The sequence below is a fragment of the Lolium perenne genome, chromosome 3 (assembly GCF_019359855.2).
Source record: "Lolium perenne isolate Kyuss_39 chromosome 3, Kyuss_2.0, whole genome shotgun sequence".
Classification (NCBI taxonomy): Eukaryota; Viridiplantae; Streptophyta; class Magnoliopsida; order Poales; family Poaceae; genus Lolium; species Lolium perenne.
This window is the reverse complement of record NC_067246.2, coordinates 158,411,389-158,420,683: the sequence shown is the minus strand read 5'-3', so window position 1 is coordinate 158,420,683 and position 9,295 is coordinate 158,411,389.

The following is a 9,295-nucleotide window of genomic DNA, read 5'->3' as shown; positions in this document are numbered from 1 at the left end:
GACAAGACGAACATGCATAGCAACTCACATGAAATTCAACAATGAATAGTTGATGGCGTCCCCAGTGAACATGGTTATCGCACAACAAGCAACTTAATAAGAGATAAAGTGCATAAGTACATATTCAATACCACAATAGTTTTTAAGCTATTTGTCCCATGAGCTATATATTGCAAAGGTGAATAATGGAATTTTAAAGGTAGCACTCAAGCAATTTACTTTGGAATGGCGGAAAATACCATGTAGTAGGTAGGTATGGTGGACACAAATGGCATAGTGGTTGGCTCAAGTATTTTGGATGCATGAGAAGCATTCCCTCTCGATACAAGGTTTAGGCTAGCAAGGCTTATTTGAAACAAACACAAGGATGAACCGGTGCAGCAAAACTCACATAAAAGACATATTGAAAACATTATAAGACTCTACACCGTCTTCCTTGTTGTTCAAAATCAATACTAGAAATTATCTAGACCTTAGAGAAACCAAATATGCAAACCAAATTTTAGCATGCTCTATGTATTTCTTCATTAATGGGTGCAAAGCATATGATGCAAGAGCTTAAACATGAGCACAACAATTGCCAAGTATCACATTACCCAAGACATTATAGCAATTACTACATGTATCATTTTCCAATTCCAACCATATAACAATTTAACGAAGGAGAAAACTTCGCCATGAATACTATGAGTAGAAACTAAGGACATACTTGTCCATATGCTACAGCGGAGCGTGTCTCTCTCCCATAAAGTGAATGCTAGGATCCATTTTATTCAAACAAAACAAAAACAAAAACAAACCGACGCTCCAAGCAAATCACATAAGATGTGATGGAATAAAAATATAGTTTCAGGGGAGGAACCTGATAATGTTGTCGATGAAGAAGGGGATGCCTTGGGCATCCCCAAGCTTAGACGCTTGAGTCTTCTTGATATATGCAGGGGTGAACCACCGGGGCATCCCCAAGCTTAGAGCTTTCACTCTCCTTGATCATGTTGCATCATACTCCTCTCTTGATCCTTGAAAACTTCCTCCACACCAAACTTAGAACAACTCATTAGAGGGTTAGTGACAATAAAAATTAACATGTTCAGAGGTGACATAATCATTCTTAACACTTCTGGACATTGCATAAAGCTACTGGACATTAATGGATCAAAGAAATTCATCCAACATAGCAAAAGAGGCAATGCGAAATAAAAGGCAGAATCTGTCAAAACAGAACAGTTCGTATTGACGAATTTTATCGAGGCACCAGACTTGCTCAAATGAAAATTCTCGAATTGAATGAAAGTTGCGTACATATCTGAGGATCACTCACGTAAATTGGCATAATTTTCTGAGTTACCTACAGGGAAAACAGCCCAGATTCGTGACAGCAAAGAAATCTGTTTCTGCGCAGTAATCCAAATCTAGTATGAACTTTTCTATCAACGACTTTACTTGGCACAACAAAACACTAAACTAAGATAAGGAGAGGTTGCTACAGTAGTAAACAACTTCCAAGACACAAAATAAAAACAAAGTACTGTAGGTAAAAACATGGGTTGTCTCCCATAAGCGCTTTTCTTTAACGCCTTTCAGCTAGGCGCAGAAAGTGTGTATCAAGTATTATCGAGAGATGGTGTGTCAACCTTACCTTGGGCTTTTCCCTTACCTTTCTTAAGAGGAAATTGATATTTTATATTACCTTCCTTCATATCAATGATAGCACCAACAGTTCGAAGAAAAGATCTTCCCAATATAATGGGACAAGATGCATTGCATTCAATATCCAAGACAACAAAATCAACGGGGACAAGGTTATTATTAACGGTAATGCGAACATTATCAACTTTCCCCAAAGGTTTCTTTGTAGAATGATCAGCAAGATTAACATCCAAATAACAATTTTTCAGCGGTGGCAAGTCAAGCATATTATAAATTTTCTCAGGCATAACAGAAATACTTGCACCAAGATCACATAAAGCATTACAATCAAAATCTTTAACCTTCATCTTAATGATGGGCTCCCAACCATCCTCTAGCTTTTTAGGAATAGAGGCTTCGCGCTCTAGTTTCTCTTCTCTAGCTTTTATGAGAGCATTTGTAATATGTTGCGTGAAAGCCAAATTTATAGCACTAGCATTAGGACTTTTAGCAAGTTTTTGTAAGAACTTTATAACTTCAGAGATGTGGCAATCATCAAAATTCAAACCATTATAATCTAAAGCAATGGGATCATCATCCCCAATGTTGGAAAAAATTTCAGCAGCTTTATCACAAAGGGCTTCAGCGCTTTAGCAGCTTTAGGGCGCTTTCTCGCGCTTTGCATTAGAAGTGGAAACATTGCCAACACCAATTCTTTTATTATTAATAGTAGGAGGTGCAGCAACATGTGTAGCATTAACATTACTAGTGGTGGTAATAGTCCAAACTTTAGCTACATTCTTCTCTTTAGCTAGTTTTTCATTTTCTTCTGTATCCCACCTAGCACGCAGTTCAGCCATTAATCTTATATTCTCATTAATTCTAACTTGGATGGCATTTGCTATAGTAACAATTTTATTATGATGATTTTCATTAGGCATAACTTTCGATTTCAAAAGATCAACATCAGCAGCAAGACTATCGACTTTAGAAGCAAGTATATCAATTTTCCCAAGCTTTTCTTCAACAGATTTGTTAAAAGCAGTTTGTGTACTAATAAATTCTTTAAGCATAGCTTCAAGTCCAGGGGGTGAACTCCTATTATTGTTGTAAGAATTCCCATAAGAATTACCATAGCCGTTGCCATTATTATAAGGATATGGCCTATAGTTGTTACTAGAATTGTTCCGGTAAGCATTGTTGTTGAAATTATTATTTTTAATGAAGTTTACATCAACATATTCTTTTTGTGCAACCAATGAAGCTAACGGAACATTATTAGGATCAACATTAGTCCTATCATTCACAAGCATAGACATAATAACATCAATCTTATCACTCAAGGAAGAGGTTTCTTCGACAGAATTTACCTTCTTACCTTGTGGAGCCCTTTCCGTGTGCCATTCAGAGTAGTTGATCATCATATTATCAAGAAGCTTTGTTGCTTCACCAAGAGTGATGGACATAAAGGTACCTCCAGCAGCTGAATCCAATAAATTCCTTGAAGAAAAATTTAGTCCTGCATAGAAGGTTTGGATGATCATCCAAGTAGTCAGTCCATGGGTTGGGCAATTTTTAACCAAAGATTTCATTCTTTCCCATGCTTGTGCAACATGTTCAGTATCTAATTGTTTAAAATTCATTATGCTACTCCTCAAAGATATAATTTTAGCAGGGGGATAATATCTACCAATAAAAGCATCCTTGCATTTAGTCCATGAATGAATACTATTCTTAGGCAGAGATAGCAACCAATCTTTAGCTCTTCCTCTTAATGAGAAAGGGAACAATTTTAATTTTATAATGTCACCATCTACATCTTTATATTTTTGCATTTCACACAATTCAACAAAATTATTAAGATGGGCAGCAGCATCATCAGAACTAACACCAGAAAATTGCTCTCGCATAACAAGATTCAGTAAAGCAGGTTTAATTTCAAAGAATTCTGCTGTAGTAGCAGGTGGGGCAATAGGTGTGCATAAGAAATCATTATTATTTGTGGTTGTGAAGTCACACAACTTAGTATTTTCAGGGTTGGCCATTTTAGCAACAGTAAATAAAGCAAACTAGATAAAGTAAATGCAAGTAACTAAATTTTTTTTTTGTGTTTTTGATATAGCAAACAAGATAGCAAATAAAGTAAAACTAGCAACTAATTTTTTTGTATTTTGATTTAGTGCAGCAAACAAAGTAGTAAATAAAACTAAGCAAGACAAAAACAAAGTAAAGAGATTGGGAAGTGGAGACTCCCCTTGCAGCGTGTCTTGATCTCCCCGGCAACGGCGCCAGAAATTTGCTTGATGCGTGTGGTTGACATGTCCGTTGGGAACCCCAAGAGGAAGGTGTGATGCGCACAGCGGCAAGTTTCCCTCAGTAAGAAACCAAGGTTTAATCGAACCAGTAGGAGTCAAGAAGCACGTTGAAGGTTGATGGCGGCGGGATGTAGTGCGGCGCAACACCAGAGATTCCGGCGCCAACGTGGAACCTGCACAACACAACCAAAGTACTTTGCCCCAACGAAACAGTGAGGTTGTCAATCTCACCGGCTTGCTGTAACAAAGGATTAACCGTATTGTGTGGAAGATGATTGTTTGCAGAAAACAGTAGAACAAGTATTGCAGTAGATTGTATTTCAGTATAGAGAATTGGACCGGGGTCCACAGTTCACTAGAGGTGTCTCTCCCATAAGACAAACAGCATGTTGGGTGAACAAATTACAGTTGGGCACTTGACAAATAAAGAGGGCATGACCATGCACATACATATTATGATGAGTATAGTGAGATTTAATTGGGCATTACGACAAAGTACATAGACCGCCATCCAGCATGCATCTATGCCTAAATAGTCCACCTTCAGGTTATCATCCGAACCCCCTCCAGTATTAAGTTGCTAGCAACAGACAATTGCATTAAGTATTGCGCGTAATGTAACTAGTAACTACATCCTTGAACATAGCACTAATGTTTTATCCCTAGTGGCAACAGCACATCCACAATCTTAGAACTTTCATCCTTGTCCCGAGATATCAATGGAGGCATGAACCCACTATCGAGCATAAATACTCCCTCTTGGAGTTACAAGCATCTACTTGGCCAGAGCATCTACTAGTAACGGAGAGCATGCAAGATCATAAACAACACATAGACATAACTTTGATAATCAACATAACAAGTATTCTCTATTCATCGGATCCCAACAAACGCAACATATAGAATTACAGATAGATGATCTTGATCATGTTAGGCAGCTCACAAGATCCGACAATGAAGCACAATGGGGAGAAGACAACCATCTAGCTACTGCTATGGACCCATAGTCCAGGGGTAGACTACTCACACATCACTCCGGAGGCGACCATGGCGGCGTAGAGTCCTCCGGGAGATGATTCCCCTCTCCGGCAGGGTGCCGGAGGCGATCTCCTGGATCCCCCGAGATGGGATCGGCGGCGGCGGCGTCTCGGAAGGTTTTCCGTATCGTGGCTCTCGGTGCGGGGTTTCGCAACGGAGGCTTTAAGTAGGCGGAAGGGCAGGTCGGGGAGGCTGCACGAGGGGCACAAACCACTGTGCCGCGCGGCCAAGGGGGGGCCGCGCCGCCTAGGGTGTGGCCACCTCGTGGCCCCACTTCGTCTCCTCTTCGGACTTCGGAAGCTTCGTGGCAAAATAGGACCCACAGGCGTTGATTTCGTCCAATTCCGAGAATATTTCCTTACTAGGATTTCTGAAACCAAAAACAGCAGAAAACAGCAACTGGCACTTCGGCATCTTGTTAATAGGTTAGTTCCAGAAAATGCACGAATATGACATAAAGTGTGCATAAAACATGTAAATAACATCAATAATGTGGCATGGAACATAAGAAATTATCGATACGTCGGAGACGTATCAGGAGCCTCCAATTAATTTGTGGATGTGTGCCCCAATCTTTGTGTAAGGCCCGGTTTCCGCCTCGAACGGAATCCCTTAGTGGAACCGTGACCTAGGCCTTTGTGGCGAGGGTCACCGGAGATTTAGGTGAGGCGCCTTCGTGGCGTTCGGTGTGTGGTGTGAGTACCGCATCTTGGGGTGAGGCCTTTGTGGCGTGGTGTGCATCGAGCAACCACACCTCAAGGTGAGCCTCTTGTGGCGTTCGGGAGCACTAAGCCACCGCACCTCTCCAACGGAGATTAGCACTCGCAAGAGTGTGAACTTCGGGATAAATCATCGTCTCCCGCGTGCCTTGGTTATCTCTATACCCGAGCTCTTTACTTATTCACTTTATCTTGTGATAGCCATCGTGCTTGAAGTTATATATATCTTGCTATCACATACTTGCTTGTATTGCTTAGCATAAGTTGTTGGTGCACATAGGTGAACCTTTGCTTAGAATAAGTTGTTGGTGCACATAGGTGAACCATAGTATATAGGCTTTGGGCTTGACAAAGTAAACGCTAGTTTTATTCCGCATTTGTTAAGCCCATCTCGTAAAAGTTTTAAACCGCCTATTCACCCCCCTCTAGGCGACATCCGTATCCTTTCAATTGGTATCAGAGCAAGGTCTCTCATTCTTAGGCTTCACCGCCTTGAGAGTAAAGATGTCGGTTAGGGGATTAGTGCACAATAACTTGTTTATATTTGATGGCACAAATTATGATCTATGGAAAATTTATGTGCTTAAAATCTTACGGGGTATGTCCCCGGACATGGAGCGATTTCTTGGCATGGGTTTTTATTCTCCTAAGGATCCTCAAAATTTATCTCTTGAGGAGGAGAAAAACTCTTGCCTCGATGCTCTTGCTTCTCATGTGTTTTCCATTGTTGTGAGAAATGTAGTTACTTCTTCAATCATGCCTTTTGGGAGCGCTCACGAATTATGGACAAAGCTTAAAGACAAATATGATGTGTCCAATATTATTGAGGATGATTGTGTTGCTTCCACTTCCGGCCGTGATGAGTTCTCATCTACATCCACTTCACCAAAGTGTGGTAAGACACAAGGTAATGATATGGTGAGTGGTGATGAAAATTGCAATATTGATATTGAGCTTACTATTGATGATTCCTCATCTCTATCTCATTGCAATGCTTCATCTTCGGACTTAAACACATCTATCTCTAGAAATGATTTACATGCTTGTGTTGATAGTCCTTGCATATCATGTGTAAGTTGCTTGAATAAATCTCATGATGATATGCTTGATTTGTCTTGTGGCCATGATAAAAATGCTTCTATTTCCTCTAGTTGTTGTGTGGCTAACAATGTAGAGGAAACCAAAGGTTCTATTGGTCAAGACAAGATCTTGAAAGGAGCCTCAAGTAACTCCTCATCTTTATCTCACGGTTCTCATATATGCCTTATGGCCAAGGGTTCCACGGTACCTCCTACCATGGAACCTAATATTTCTCGTGGGGATAAGGATGAGGATGAATATGAAGAAGATGATTGGGTTGTCTCTCTACGCGATAAAGGTAAGAGTGTATTCAAGGTTCTTTGCAAAGATAAAATTGCTAGCTCTCACTTCTTTGAAATCTTTACTACCGCTATTGAGAGCCAAAAACTTATTTGGATGCATGAGAACACCATTGATAAAATGGGTGCTCTTGAACGAGAGTATGCCAATGATGTGGCATCTCTAAAGGATGAACTTGAAGAAGAACAAACCACCAAGGAAGCTCTTGAGGAAACCTTTGCTCTAGAATTGTCTAGAGAAAAGGAAAACCATGATAGAGCTCTTGAGATGGCAAATGAACTAAAGCTAAAAAATGATAAGCTTGTGTTTGTTAATGCTAAACTCCTTGAGGATTTTGAGCAACTCAAAAAGGGCTCAAGGGCTATTGAGAGTGCGCTCACCAAACTCACCGAGTCGCATGAGCAACTTAAAGCTTCTTATCTAAAAGAGCATGACAACTTGCCTTCTCCCACTTCTATTAATAATGATGCTTGTGCTACTAACTCTACTTCTTGTGAAGCATCTATCTTGAAGGAGAATGTTGAGCTAAGGGCTCAACTTAAATTGCTAACTAGCAATTATGGGAAATTGGAAGAAAATCATGGAAAGCTTTCTAGCTCCTATGAGGATCTTCTAGCCTCTCATGATAGGCTAAAGTTAGCTCATGAGGCTATAATATCTAAGGCAACACCTTATGAGCCTCATGTGGGTACTAGCACTACTACTCAAAATGTTATATTGCCATGTGCTAGTCCTAGTAATTCATCCACTCATAATATTGCTAAATCTTGTGATGAATTATCTTCCTTGCCTTGTTGCTCTAACAATGAAGGTCCTACTTCCTCTAGTACTTGTGTTGTTACTAACCATGTAGAGGAGATCAAAGAGCTCAAGGCCCAAGTCTCTTTTTTGAAGAACAACTTGGTAAAGAGTCATGAAGGGAAATGCAAACTTGACAAGATGTTGAGTGTGCAACAATCCCCCCAATGACAAGAGTGGACTTGGATTCAACTCCAACAACAAGAACAAGTCCAAGAACAACAATAAGAAGAAGGTCCAAGTACAAGTCAAAGACCCGGCCAAGATTGTTTGCTTCAAGTGCAAAATTGAAGGGCTTCATGTTAGATCTTGCCCTTTGAAGAAGAAGAAAAAATGGAATCGGCCTCAATCTCAAACTCATATTCAACCTCAAGTTGAAGAAATGCCACTTCCCAAGAAGAATCAAGCCAATGCTCCCATTGTGGAGAAATCTAGTGAGAAAAGGGAGAAGAAAAGAACTTGCTACATATGCCGTGAGAAGGGCCACATCTCCTCCTTTTGCACTATTGGTACCTCATCCAACTCTATCACCATTGATGATGCTTATTCTCTTCGTAAGGATGAGGGTGGCAATGTGTTTGCCAAATATGTTGGTGCTCAAAGTGGTGTCAAGAAAAAAACCATTTGGGTTGCCAAGCCTATTGTGACTAACCTCTTAGGACCCAACTTAGTTGGGGACCAACAATCCAAAACTTGATCAATAGGTTCGTGTTGGAGGGCATTGTAGACTTGGCTACATCATGAAGAATTAAGGGATCTTTGTCATTTATATTATATCAAGCCAAGTCTTTTGATTATCTTGCTACTATCATATATCCAATGTTCCTCCTTGCGGTAACATGTTCTCAACTCATTTATATTGAAAGTTACTCGCCCCTTTGCATGTGTTAGTTTTGTTCCTAACATGTGTTTGTATATGTTGTGCTTCCTAATTGTGTTGCTTGAGAAATCAAGTCTATGCATGTTGGGTTGCATATTACAAGCCAAGAAAATGTGAATATTTGAGGTTGTGTCACATAGAATTGATACCGTAATTTATCTCTCTTCTATGTGGCATGTTTGCTCAAACAAGCTCCAATTTGCTTAAATGGCTTCATTGCTAATATCTTTGTGGATCTTATTTGTGAAAGTTTTTCTTTGCATGGTTTTTCACAACGTGTCCCTCAATACATTTTTGGAAAACCATGTGCTTCAAGTCATACTATTAATTGCTTTGCATGTTGGTATGAATACTATTAATTGCTTTGCATGTTGGTATGAATACTATTAATTGCCTTGCATGTTGGTATGACTAAATGAAGCTATCAAGAAACTATCTTTGCATGATGGTTAACTCTTATCTTTTACCATATGCTTATTCGTTGTAAATATGATCTTATGTATACTTACAAACTACCACCGGGAAATATTTCCTAA